The following is a 14,825-nucleotide window of genomic DNA, read 5'->3' as shown; positions in this document are numbered from 1 at the left end:
TCATTTTAACGTCTCGTCATGCATTTTTCTATTTTATAACTGACCTATCTTGTATATTTTTAAGTGATCTGAACTCATTTTTCAACAGATCATTAATTTAACTTACTTTTTTCCTTATCGATGAAAATAGAATTCATCCAACCCAACGTTTTTTAGCTTCACACTTAACTTTTGATCATCTACCATCTACAATCTTGACTACCAATATAAATGTGTTTACCTTTTAACTATGAAATCGTGGAAGTACTATTTATTATTGTTTAAAAGATGTCTTTCACAATCAGATCTAAATTGGTTTTACATATTGGCATCCATTAATCGTATTTTTACTAATACTTATTTTTTTTTACATTTTCAATCTATAAGATTATGTAGACTTTTCTCACCTTAAAGGTATTCATAATTTACTAATTTCTCATACTTTTACTAACTCAAAATACTTTCATCCTTACTGTACTTTTTTAAATCATATTTTCTTAACGAGAAAGCAGCTTAAGGTTTTGCTCTCTCTCTTCGTACCCTTTAAATCATTTTACTTCAATTATGTGTTTTTTCAATTAAGTACTTTTTATTTGTTTAACTTCTTATTTGTCATCTTTCAATCTCTCTTTCTCCCTTATTCATCATCTGATAATCTTCACTATTTCTCGTAATTTTTTTTACTCATCTTTTTATCTTCTTGTCTCTGCTGTTGTTTTTTTGTAATTTTTTCATCGTTTTAACTTTTAAATTTCATTCCTTATTTCTATTTTTCTTATCTTCTCTTCCCTGAAAAAATAACTTGTAAATTAAAAAAAAATCTACTCATTCTATCATTATTCCTTCCATTTTTCTCTCCAGCCTCTCATCATCATATTTTGATCTTTCCACTTTCTAATGTTCAAATCCTGTCATCTTTTCCTCATATCTCCATTCAGCTTCTTGAAGATCCTTCCCAGAGCTCATAATTCGCATTTCAATACTTTTAACAGTTCAAAATACTTTCATCTCTCAGATTTTGGTTTATCATCTTCCTTTGAAATCATTTTACTCTTTTAATCTATTTTTTTAAATTATTTTTTTTAAACAATTTCTTTTACATTCATCTTATTTTTCTCAACTTTGATCTCTCCTCTGCTCATATTTCCGTCTTTTCATTTCTTTTTTTTATTTGATTATGACCTTAACAAAATCAACGAATAATTTTGAGCACATCGTTTTATCTCTTTCATCATTTATTTTATTATCTTCTCATCTCATCATCATATCTTCCATTTTCTCATCGGCCTCTAATCTTCTTAGTTTAATCTTTTCACTTTTTAATTTTCAAATCCTGTCATCTTATCGTCGTCTCATCACTCAGCTTCTAAATATCGTGACTGTAAGAACTTACTTCAGAATTGACCAGAATTAATTTTTCAGAAGTTATTGTTGATTCACTCAACTCCATTTTCTGCATCAACGACCAAAGTTTTTTTTTCTAACTCGTTTTGGACTCTTATATTTCATGTCTGTCCCATCTAATTTCACCTTGTCACCATCTTTTCCTAATCTCCAAAACATTTTGTGTTCCATAATTTCATCAATCTTCTTTTTTTATCTTCTATCTTACTGCTTCTTCTCATCTGACAATTTTTCTTCATGTTATTTTATCATTTTACTTGTTCATTTTATTCACCTTTTTCATTTCTCCTATTTTAACCTCTCTGCTTCTTTTTTTTTGTTCTCATCGTTTGATCCATCGCATTTCATTTGTCATCTTCTATTTTTTTTATCCTCTCATCATATTATATTTTCATCCATGCTTCTCTTTTCCTCTAGCTTTTCTTTCTTTAACTTTCCCTTGTTCTCCTTTTGACTTTTAAAAAAAAAAAATTTCTCATTTTGAAATCCTTAATCTCAAGTTTTCAAATCAGAAGAAATGTTTTTGAAAACAACCTTTAAATTTTCTAAGTCTGATCATTTCTTGATTTAACAACCTAAAGTATTTTAATCGTTTTTTTTTTCATCGTGAAAAGCCATCGCGCAGTTAATTCAAAACAAAAATCAACCTGTTCAAAAATCATGTTGCATTTGCCATTCGGCAGATCAATGCCGATACTAGACAACTCGGTGTCAAAAATGAGACCATTTGAGGCCAGAAAGAATCGCTCGGGATTCTGATGAACTTACCACTCGGAGCAGTACATGGCCAATCAAGGCCAATAACAGGCTACTCAGAGATATAATAAGCCACTCAAGGCTGGAAAGAATCGCTCAAGATTCATGAGTACTTGTCACTCGGAGCAGTACACGGCCACTCAAAGCCGTTAGTAGGCCACTCAGAGCCATAATAGGCCACTCAAGGCCAGAAAGAATCGCTCAAGATTCTCAGTACATGCCACTCAAAGCAGTACACGGCCACTCAAAGCCGTTAGTAGGCCACTCAGAGCCAAAGCCACCCAGTAAGCGCGTCCTCTCAAAAATCGACAGAGAATTCAGAAAATTGAGTACTGGGTATCCCGACTTAGGAAAAACGGTTATAGTTCGGCGACACTCGCGCACGGCGGGGCTGATATTTCTTCTTATTCGCCTTGGCAGCATTTTTCTGAAGAACTTAACCAGGCCGACGGGCGCCGGCTGCTCGTTTGATATTATTCATATTATTACCTCACCGTTTCAAATAAACTGTGTGCAAGCAAATCATTGGCAGTTCCAGACGTGCCCTCGTGTGGTGCGGTCGGGTGATAGCGGGCGGTAATTTTTTAAACAAAGGATTGTGAAGTTTTGAGAAAATGTAGTGTTAAATGATAATAGTGATTTAGTGATATTGGTGGTGATAATGGTGTCAAGTTGTGCAAAAGGCATCGCCAATAAGGTGCAACATTCGGTAAGTGACATATTACGATTTGTTTAAAACGAATTTCAATTAAAAAAAATATATTTTAAAATTTCATACCGATCTGATTAAATCACCGACCAGGTATCCGAGCAGGTATCAAATTTTGTTTCATTGGAATTATCATTCTTAAAACTTTTGTTTAAGTTTTTGAGAGAGTTTTGCATTGGGTAAGTTTACAAGTTTCACCAAACTGAGCATGCCTCATCTTTAAAAAAAATAGCTTTGTTGATTTTTTCTAGTACCAGCACGAATTCTGAATCTGAATTGTAAATTTGAATTCTAATTCCGAAATCTGAATCTGGAATCTCAATTATGCTGAATCTGAATCTGTAATCAGACACCGAAATCCGTATCTGAAATCTGAATCTAAAATCTGATAAAACTGATTCCGAAATCTTAATTTGAAAACTGAATTTGGAAATCTGACTTCTGGATCTGAAATTTGAATCTGGGATTTGAAATCTGAGTCTGATGAATGAATCTGAAATTTTAAATACAAATCTGAATCTTAACTTTGAAAAATAAATCTGAAATCTTTATCTGAATTCTAAATTTGAAATCTGACACGGAAACCTTTATCTAAAATTTGAATTTGAACGCTGAATCTGAATTCTAAATCTGAATTCTGTATCTTAATTCTGAAGCTGGATATCTACAATGTTTTGGTTGTTGGATAGTCTTTTAGACTGAGTTTGCCATGTAACAACCAAAACATCAAAAAGAATCACAGTCGATAACTCCGAACAAGAATCTGGATTCTGAATCTGAACTAAAATGCTGTATCTGAGTCAAAAGTTAGATATGTAGAAAGTATGAATCAAAATTCCCTATTTTGAAGCTTGATTGTATTGTTCTGATTATATCTATTTGCTATTAAACAATTCTTAGTCGGGTTTTAAAAATTCAAGAGATTTTGAAAAGGAAATTTGAATTTCGAATTTTATGATTTGGAAAAAGAAATGTAGTATAAAAAAAGTTTAATAAAACACTTATCAGATCAGGAAATATAAATTTAAAAGTTTTCTATATGTACTGTTTTAGTACGCTGCAGAAAGAAAGTAAAAAGCATTCAAACGAGAAAAAAAATGCGGGTCACGGTTTCTGAAAGGGTTAATCCAATAAAGCATTAATTTGGCAAATTGCGTTTTTAATGCCCTTAATCAAATCAACACCACTGTAACGAGCCGAACACACACACCACGATAGGAACACACGAGCACAATTCGGATCGCGCTCTCTTCGGGCGGGCTAAGCATTTCTACTCAGATTTCATAGCACTCACGCACGAGACACGCATATGGTGAGTTCCTCTCTACCGATATAATGATGCAAAATCGCCAGAGAGATCGTTAACGATTTCTCTGGCGATTTGAGTTACCTCTCTGCCGATTCAAGTTTACCGGGTACTCGAGGCTAGAAAGATTCGCTCAAGATTCTCAGTACTTGCCACTCAAAGCAGTACACGGCCACTCAAAGCCGTAAGTAGGCCACTCAGAGCCAAAAAATGTCATTCGATATCAAAAAGAATCGCTCGAGATTCTTCTGAACTTTGCCACTAAGATTAAAGCCATCCGAAACAACTCGAAGTACCTGCCACTCAACTCTCGAAGCTATGCCCACTCGCAATCAAAAGAATCACTTCCAGATCAAAACACTAACAATAATATCGAAAGCTCTCGACCATTTGTACTATTTTCATCGAAACATTCGAATATTCAAAATGGCCTCCTCACAAATTAAAGCTCTGAAAATAATTACAACACTTAAACACTTCGACCGATTGAATTCAAAATCTAAAACCAATTAAATAAGAACCGCACTTGTTAACACTGAACTATTGCCTCACATTTATTCCCTGGGAACGTGGACCGCGCCATTGTCGTGTCCGGAGGATTTATTTTTCCAACTCGCGTTCGGAAATGTTTCCTAAAACCTTTCCATACAATCCGTTCGATACCGCAATATTCTATCAACTAAATTTTCTTCGTCGGTCTCGTTCAGCCAGAGGCCCACACACACACAGTCATACGGGTTTTCGTTAAGTTTATTCCCTGCAATCCGCACAATGTTAACTCTCTCGTCTCTTTTCAATGTAGCGAGCGACTTCAATTTGCTACGCTTGTATGAGTGAAACGACTGATTCCAGGTCCGGATGTTTTACTGATTTGGAATGGCTTGAGAGTTCACAGACAACGGAAATCTAAGTTATAGTTTTTTTAACCCACAAGGAATTTAAACTTTCATATAACTTTGCTCTCTTATTCTCTACAATAAGGTCCTCGAAAGTATCATCAAAATGGCTATTAAATATAATATGAGCGGTTAAATAACAAATAAATAACTTTTTGTATTTTTTTTTTTTTTCATAAAACTTTTAGGCCGGTGGAGTGATTATTGACGATTCAAACAAAATAAATTGGTCTGATATAAGCACAAATGTAGATTTTTCATTTTCCAAATGAAGTTGAGCGGTTGAAACGTAAAATATCAATAATATCTTGTAAAACTATTGACCCGTAGTTGAAACATCAATCACCAAGTTTCACACAAACAAATGTCAAACACTTTTCTTTGTTTCTTGCTCAACCCAAATCAGACGGCGGCAACGCTATTCAAACCGTATGGAGCACATCTCTCAGATTTAAGCTTTTTCCTTCAGATTTAAGCTTTTTTCTTCAGATTTAAGCTTTCATCATTGAAGCAACGATGATGAAAACTTTCGGAGAGTTGGTATATATGAGATTCTCTCCTTTAACACGTTCGTCCCCACGCTCATTTTGGTTGTTTTACTTGCCAGGCCCAAAGAAAATCTCGGAACAAGAAAGCAACCAGGGAGAACTCCACTATTTGTAACGTGTGGCTAAACTGAGCGGCTAACTTGAGTGAGAGAGCGTCACATGCTTTTTGATGTGACGGGGCCTCCCAGGAAATACACCCGTCACCCTAATATGGGTGACGTGGCGACGAACGTGTTAAGTTATTTTATTTATACTACCTATGAGTGAAAGTGAAATAGCTTATTGCATTTTTGCTTTCGCTCCCGACTTTTCGGGATGAATAAGCCACTGAAGCTTAAAATCCCTTGAGAAAAAAAAAACAAAACAAAAAGCTCCCAACTTTGAATTCGACTGGACGTGAATCCTAAATCCGTGAGTGTTCCGCCTTCTTCCGGGAATAAGATGGGGGCAAGTCGACCGACGGCTGCAGTCCATTATTATTATTTATTGTACATCAGATCACATATTGATCCTAACGATAAAACTAAAAATTAAAATTAAAGACACTACAAATACAATGGTCTACACAAAACTTAAAGCTTTAAGGATTTTTCTTCGGAATGCATCCCTCGAAACGTCAAAATCAAAATGTTCGGAGTAGCGGTTGAATGTCTTGATTACACCTATAAGTGCTGTGTTAGCCCCATAATTATTCAAACGAAGAGGGACGTAGAGCTGGAAATCACGATTTCTCAAACCACGTGGTCGTATGTTGAGTTGAAGACCTTCCAACAGTGCGGGACAATCAGTTCTGGATGTAAGCAAATCAGCCACGACAGAGGCTCGTGCGGCGGTCCTGCGGGCTTGCAGCGTGTCGATGTCGATTAAACGACAGCGGCTCTCGTAGCTGGGAAGTCGGAACGGGTCTTGCCAGCTCAGGTGTCGAAGGGCGAATCTCATAAAGCGCCGTTGGATAGCCTCAATACGCTCAGAGCCGTTTTGGTAATAAGGGCACCAGATAGCAGAAGCGTATTCGAGGATCGAACGAACCAAACTGCAATAAAGACTCTTCAAACAGTAAATATCTTTGAAGTCTTTCGCCATGCGAAACAGTAGACCTAGGCTTCTAGAAGCTTTATCGACGATGTAATTGGTGTGAATCTTGAAATCCATCCGTCTGTCAAGAATGACACCAAGATCTTTCACGTGCTCAACTCGAGCAATAGCCTCGCCGCCGAGAAAATACGCTGCATTTGATGGAAGCCGCTTACGGGAAAAAGAAATTGCTGCGCATTTACTACGATTCAAAGGCAGACAATTGACATCGCACCAGGAGGCGAAGAGGTTGAACTGGTCCTGCATGAACTTGGCATCGTCCAGTCCAAGCTAGAGGGAGCAATCGTGGTCGAAAAACCGTACGTCAAGTGGTCCAATGTTGCTGGTTTGGAGGGAGCCAAGGAGGCGGTCATTCTGCCAATCAAATTTCCTCATCTCTTCACTGGTAAACGAATTTCCTGGAAGCGAATTCTTCTCTTTGGAGGGTAAGTGGTTTAACGTTAAACTTAAGAACAAAATATTCATTCACTTCTATTTTCCCCTCACAGCCTCCCGGAACCGGTAAATCGTATCTGGCAAAGGCCGTTGCAACGGAAGCAAACAATTCAACGTTCTTTTCGGTGTCCAGTCTCGAAATAGTTGGGCGAGTTGGAAAAGTTGTTCAAAAATTTGTTTGAATTGGCCCGCAGTCACAAACCCAGTATCATCTTCATTGACGAGGTCGATTCTCTCTGCTCGTCTCGATCGGATAACGAGAGCGAAAGTGCTCGCCGTATCAAAACCGAATTTCTGGTCCAGATGCAGGGCGTAGGAAGCGACAACGAGGGCATTCTGGTGCTTGGGGCCACCAATACACCCTGGATCTTGGATTCTGCTATTCGGCGACGTTTCGAAAAGCGTATCTACATCCCACTGCCAGAGGAACATGCCCGTTTAGTGATATTCAAGATACATCTGGGAAATACGGCACACTGCTTAACCGAGGAAAATATCCGCACCCTGGACGGGCACTTGCTCGCCGGAAAACAAGGCTTCACTACTTAATTCTGAGTTTAAAAAAAGGAGCGTGTTCCTACACTGTCTGTTTGTTGAACCTAAGTTTGTGCTAGCTCTTCTTATAGTGTATTCAATTTCAGTTCGCTGTTCTGAAATTGCGTGTACACAATGTGTGTTCAAAGAAAGTTGGTCGAAACAGGTTGAAATAGGTCGAAACAAGTAGGAATGGGTTTTGACAGTTGGTAATCTGTCTCTTTCCAATTGACTTCGATCGATTTCAACCATGTCGTCCGTTGAACATACTTACACCAATACTAATGCGTGTTTTGTGCGTTTTGTACACGAATTTCTAGACAGACCGAAACAGATCACGGGAAAATTTAGACGCGTAACGGGCTAGAAAACAAGCTTATGTGGATTCCGGTCAATAATAAGAGAATTATGACCTTTTATTATTTTCCTATGAACCATTTTTAATGTTTTTATTTTTAGATAACTTGGAAGTGGACTTGTTTTTTATTCTAACAATTAGAAAGGAAATGTTAACATATTTCGATACTATCCTACTCCCCAATGCTCTAGTGCATGTATATTTGCGATTTTGGAAGTTTATTTTCCAATCAAAAAAAAATCTATAAGGTACCCCGGGGCAAGTGCAAACGTCTTCTACCGCACAGCAGGAAGAGTTAGCACAGCGACAATCCCACCGACTCAAAACACACAGAACCGACTGCCGACTGAATCCAAACATCCAGAGCATGAATGATGAGGCGAAAACGAAACAAAAACTCTGTCGGACGTCGCTCTCTGTCTGACACACACGCTGCATGTGTGTTAGTGTGATAGAAACGAATCCTGCTTTCGAGCTGGATTGGTTTCGACTAGTTTCGATCGATTTCAACTTGCTCCGTTGAACAACGACCAGACCTGTTTCGACCAAAACATGAGCCCATTTAACAACGGCCACTTGACAGAAACTAGTCGAAACCAATCGCTACTTACGATTGAACGAAGCTACAGTTTTGAAGGTTTTGAATAATCGTGTTTATTTTAGCCGAGAGTGACATAGTGCGGTCGTTATTCGCGTTTTTTTTTTCATAAGAATGGTTTCTCATTTTAACACATGGGAAATGGTATACCGCCCAACGGCTTTTAACGATCTTCATTAAATATCATTATTTTCTGTGACTTATTGCTAAAGTGAAGTTTTTTTAGTGGCAGTAAAAAATTTTTTATTTTTAATGGAGGATAAGAAGGTAAATGTTTGTACATTTTTATGTGTTAGAGAATATTGAGAAACTATAATGAATATTCGGTCGAACATTCCATTGAGTTAACAATGAAAAAACCATTACCGATTATTTCAATGCTTTCTATTTCTTCTATATTAATGCCCCTCATGTTTTTAGTCGAATATTTTCTACCAGATGATATTATCGGAAAATGTATTAAGAGATATTTTTGATGTAGGGGTCTTTCTGATTTTTAAAATGTCACCATAACTGAAAAGACATCAGATGACTATAGTCGCTTCTAGGGCGTTTATCACCAAAGAGATTGCGTTCCTGTGAAATCAGGGATAAAACGTGTCGAAACAGGTGCCAATCTATTTGATATTTCTTCTCTGATATTGAATTAGATGAAGGTCTAATCTGAGCAAGATATCTTTAAAATAGGGTAAATGTACCCAATCTTGGCCCCTAAGGCATGGTTGACTAGATTTCCCATGATTGTAGTCTTCCTGTATTGTGTACCTTCAAAAGTCCTTCGACAAATATGATTGCTTACTAGCCTGAAATGCAGCAAAAATATGTCTTTGCTTGAAAGCGGTTGATAATTTGAGATAAACCTGATCAAACTTTTGATTGAAATGCTCCTTATTGTAGCCCCCGCGCCGAATGTTGGCCCTTTATGAGTTCCTTAAGTTGGCCGTCTCTAGAATAAACTTGCCTCACTAATACAACAACAGCCCCCACGAATTCATTGCAACTATCCCGGAAGGAAGGTTCTGTATTGTTTTCAAAAAGTCGGAAATACGAAATGTCAATCAACTTTGAGAATTGATATTTGCATGTAGAATGATAATCTTAGGTAAAAAAGTTTTACTTGTTTATTTCAGTTTTTGTGTATTTAAAATTTCTATTATAAGAATGATAGTCTAAAACAAACAGGTTCCAAACTATTGCACTGGTTAACATAAATATGTTTATTAATGAAGCAAACAAATCGTTCGCTCAATTTTTAACATGCAATCATGTTAGATCTGTTTCCATTGAAGTTAACAGGTTAACATAAGATAGTAAATGTTCATTTTTTTTATTCCACTCCCTTAAAAGGAGGACCGACATTTTAAAAACCATTATGACCGAGGCAAGAAGCAAACTAAAGCTTAAGCTAAAGTAAGCGAACGATTCTTTGAATCATAAATGTTTAAAATGTCGCCCTTAGGAATTTTCCAGCAATCGTATGCGTACACTCGGATAGCAAAACAAGAGCCAGCCTGATAGGAATATATTGCATCTCACTCGTTCGTTTGGGAACTATAGGCAATGGAAGCGAATAGCCAATTCAAAAGCTGGATGGAATAAAGGCTGCATCCCTCTCGCACTCATGCAAAATCATTACCCGAACTAGGCAGCGCTTCCTTCTTCTTCTTCTTCGTTTTTATGTTTTGGCCAGAGAATGCTACTCTATAACACCACTGTACTTGGCGCCTCCTTCGCATATTCCTTTCCTACATGCAGAGAACAACGTCATCACCTCCTGCTGATGCACAGTGATGTATAATAAAAAACTATCTTGGTCAAAATATTATTTTTGATTTCACATGAAATTGAAAACAATATAAATTCAAGCTCGTTACAACATACACAGAAAGAAAAATGTAAATTTACTTTACACATTTTCGCATCGTCGCCGACAGAATATGAAAAAGACTATAGCATCTTGACGACTGCGAAGAAATTCTCTTGCAATTTCATGTAAATCTCAGCTTTGGCAACGTTCGTCTGTTCTTTTTTGTACCTGTTCGTGTGCTGTTTGCTTCTGTTCGAGTTGGAGGTGGTGCGTACAAGTTTTCAGCCAACAACGTTCTTGAAAAACTAAATGTAATTCCATTTAAGAAGGTATGTGTGTAGAATTTTTGATGTTACAACAACTTGTATTAATAGTAAATTTGTTATGTTGCAGAAAATCACTACAATGGATTCAATTTTCTTCGGCACCTGTCGTCGTTTCCCTTGGGAGAATTGAATAGCACCGACAGGCGTTTGTGTCTATTCGAAATGATCAGTGAAGTGTATGCAAACAAACTGAATAAAGGTTCTTTATTAATGAACATCTCTGACTTATTTATTAATTTCAAACACTCCTTTAAACAAAACATCAATAAAACAAGGTTTAGCATGTAAATCTACAGTGAACAATCAATATCAATGGGGCTGGGAATTTACATGTAACAAACAGTATTGACACATGTAATAACGCGATTCCCTTCTACCCATGCAGTTGCATGTAAATCTACGTGGATTTTTCTAACTGTGTAGTATTTCAACATTGCATTGCAGTTATTTTTAATATTAATATGTCATAATTTGAACTTTAAAACAATTCCTTTCAAAGCGACACATATGCAGCAAATGTTCATCTTCAATACAAATTAAATGAAATCAAAATACGTTAAACCGTATTTCCAAATGCCGATTTTTTTTTTTAGGTATGGGCATAGTAACAACATTGAGATCCAAGATATCAATTCGGATCCGGAACCGGTAAATTAATTTATTGAGAGGTAAATTTTATTGAGAATAAAAGTTCTCGAAATTTACCATGAAAGAGCAGCTCAAATTGTAGTATTATAATTCTAACTAAGATGCCAAATACGCTTGAGTCGGCTTGAGAGATAAATAAATTGATTATAGTCCAAAATACATTCATAATATTTTTAAATTATTTCATACATTCATTTTACTTTTGACCGGCTTTTTAATTTGCAGACCACTGTGCACCGTCGGCCGACGAACGGCCGCCGGCTGCCGGCTGCCTGTTATGTCGTTTTCACACAAACATACATACTTCTATTTGTGGAATGGGCGATGGAATCGAAAAGTTATTCTTTCTCTCCTTCACAAAACCCCGTAAGATCTGTCAAAAGTTGGGTGAAATTTTAGCTGCATCCCACTTGCACTAATGGAAAACCATCACCCAAATTCGGCAGTGCTTCCATCGCCTATTGCATGCCAAGATTAGGCAAAAAAAATGTTTATATTTTCTTCAATTCTACATAGAAAATGTAAGTTGTTTGGAGTTATAATTTTATATTTTTTGCCATGTTTTGCTGTAACCAGTGGTAATTTTTAGTGATTTTTCCATAAGGAAGTGTGTTTTTTAAATCAATACGAAGACGGCAGATGCACTAGCAAGGTAGGTTCATTTAAGATTTTTTCCGAAGATCATAATTTCATTTGCAGTTTGCCATGCGAAAAAAAAAATTATTACGCAGTCATTTGGATTTAGTAGTGGACAAATGCTATGCAGAATGTTGCCACATGCGATTTTCTTTTATGTTTGATTTTTATTCCATTTTCAGGCGTATGTTTGACATGAAAATCACCAAAATGCATTTTGGCATGCCAAGATAAGGAGCATGCCAAGTTAAGGCTCACTTACCCTAGTTGTTGAAAAGAAAGATGACCTTTAACCTTGAGCATGCCATACTTTCAACCACACCTATCCAGACGGTCAGGCATTCATAACGATTTTTGCAAAATTTAAGTATGTTTCAAAATTTTTGAAAAATTGGACACAAAATTTAAAAAAATTGAAAGAGGAATTCGTGTTTTTTATTTGGTTTAGCAAATAATCTGAATATTAACCTCAGCAAAACTCGGGAAGTATTTAACAATATCTGAACATCCCGGAAAAATTTACAAGTCTGTAGTAGATATTCGGCCGAATACTTAGCTCAACTGTTCGGTGAGCCGAATATTCGACTTAACGGTTTTTTGGCGATATTCGGCGCCAATTATTCGGCCGGCCGGATATTCTATAGATCTCTAGTAAGTATATATAAGTATTTAAGTATCTGATATTCTGCCCAATCTTCGGCTGCAACCATTTAATATTTCAAGCTTTTAATCGTACAACGCTTCGTGTACATGGTGTACAGAGTATGAGAACAATGTTTGTATGAGGTGAACACAGGATACTGTGTTCAGGGGCAAGTCATTCTCAACGCAAAATGTATTTAATAAATGTAGCACTCATGATTATGCTCAACGGCGCCAAGCTCAGTGATCTAAAAATACTTCGCGCTAATGTCATAGTTACGGGGCCGAAGAGTATTACCACAATGATGCCTGGTTAGCTAAGGACACCCAATGTCGCCTGCTAAAATCAACAGAGCTTATATTTATTATTGGATTTTCGCTGAAGTATGGCTCCCCGGAAGAAATCTTTGAGATTTCGTAGTTGCAGTTAGGTTGAGTAGGTAGGTAGTGGGCGTGTATTCACGGTGATCTATATCGAAACTCCTACGACGTGTGGTGCGCAGAAGATCTGTCCTCATTGTTTTTTTTTTATGTTTTGAAGTCGTGATGGGCAGTTGGTTAAGTCCCGAGAAGCGTTTCTCGTATTCAGCTGCCAATGCGTCACAGACTGTTGGACCGCCATTAGTGGCTCCAGTTGGCAGGTGAAAGGTGATGTTGTTGGTATTTCCTTTGCCTTGGAAACCATTAATGTTTTTCCATACTAATGAAGATGGGCTAACGGGATTAATCGTATCAATAAATTCCTCCCACGATTTTAGCTTTGCTTCGGTTATCATTTTCCGGCATATCGATCTTGATTCATGGAAAAGAGCTAGTGCATCTGATTTTCTCGGGCCGTTATAGTCAATGCTGCCTTGTGAAGAATTAGCAAAGTTTCAAGTTGAGATTTTAGAAGCGAAGTCTGCACTGGTCTCGGAGCCTCTAAAATTCTTTGTGGAGCAACTGTATTTCACGGTCCTTATCTGAATGCTCATTCAAACGATTTTTAACTTTGCTTGAATAACAATTGAGAGAGCTATTTTTTTCAACTTAATGTTTATCTGCCTTCCCGAAAACCGGACAGATCTTGCTGACCGGTGAGTGGGCTCCTTGGCAGTGGTAACACTAAAACAACCATTAAAATTATCCGCTTTGACGATCGCGCGTATACACCGAGATTAATGTTGTCGTGGTTGATGCTCTCCTTTCTTCATGTTAAATTCTATACGTTGGCGCATGGACAGTTATCGAAATTTTCGCCCGTTGAAAAAAACAACTTCCGGTTTCTAATCAGCGTGAATAACTGCTTTCTTACGAAATCCTTACACTTTCCCTCGTACAGCTAGTGGCTATGGTGTATGGTTACGAGGCAGAAGTTACAGTTTTCAATTCTTGTTTCGGGTACCAACGCTCTCCTTGACAGATGCTTAGCATAGTAGTGTATTCAGATTATCGCAAAACATATGTTTTATATAAAGTAGTCGAGGGTTGCTTATTCCTTAAGCACATATCGTAACCAAATATCTTACTAATAGCTTCGAAACGAAACCTGTTTTTATTTTCAGAAAACTTCGAGCGAAAGCTCAACCCCACTGGTTGAGATTAAACATGAATTTCCGGAAAACGAAACTGCCGAATTTGGAGTAAGTGTTGTATTTTATAACTTGGCCTAGTTACGTCTAACATTTATGTAATTATTTTTTTCAGCGGGATAATCCGAGTTCGGGACTTGTTGGTTATTCAGCTCACCCTGTTTCATCAACGGTTAACCCGAACCCCGGACCCTGGACTGTTGGCAATGCTCAGAGCGGTGCATTGCCAGATATCACTGAAAATGTTGAAGAGGAAAAATTTTCGGTGCAATCGACGATTGACACTCGTCAAGACTTGAGTGCGGGTTATGTTGATAATTCAGCTCGCCCTGTTTTATCAACGATTTACCAACAACTTGCATTGCAAGTCAGTGGTCTTAAGGCCGAAGAGAACGCTCCAGAAACGTTCCGAGAGTACTGTCTGAATATCGTTCGGGCTCGAGAGGAAGCCTTCAGACATGTCAATGTTCTTAGTGGAGCATTACCGTCGTCAGAAGAACACTGTTTTTCTGACAGAATGGAATCGACCGTTGACACTGTCGAACCTTCGACGTCAACGGCCCCAGAAACGTTCAGA

General features: G+C 37.4%; 1 pseudogene; it reads left to right on the top strand.

Annotated features, from left to right (window-relative positions):
- The first annotated feature begins 2,800 nt into the window (after window positions 1-2,800).
- On the top strand, window positions 2,801-7,677 carry LOC129742601 (vacuolar protein sorting-associated protein 4-like; annotated as a pseudogene).
- The last annotated feature ends 7,148 nt before the right edge of the window (window positions 7,678-14,825 follow it).

The sequence above is a fragment of the Uranotaenia lowii genome, chromosome 2 (genome assembly GCF_029784155.1).
Source record: "Uranotaenia lowii strain MFRU-FL chromosome 2, ASM2978415v1, whole genome shotgun sequence".
Classification (NCBI taxonomy): domain Eukaryota; kingdom Metazoa; phylum Arthropoda; class Insecta; order Diptera; family Culicidae; genus Uranotaenia; species Uranotaenia lowii.
This window is presented reverse-complemented; position numbering and strand designations above follow the sequence as displayed.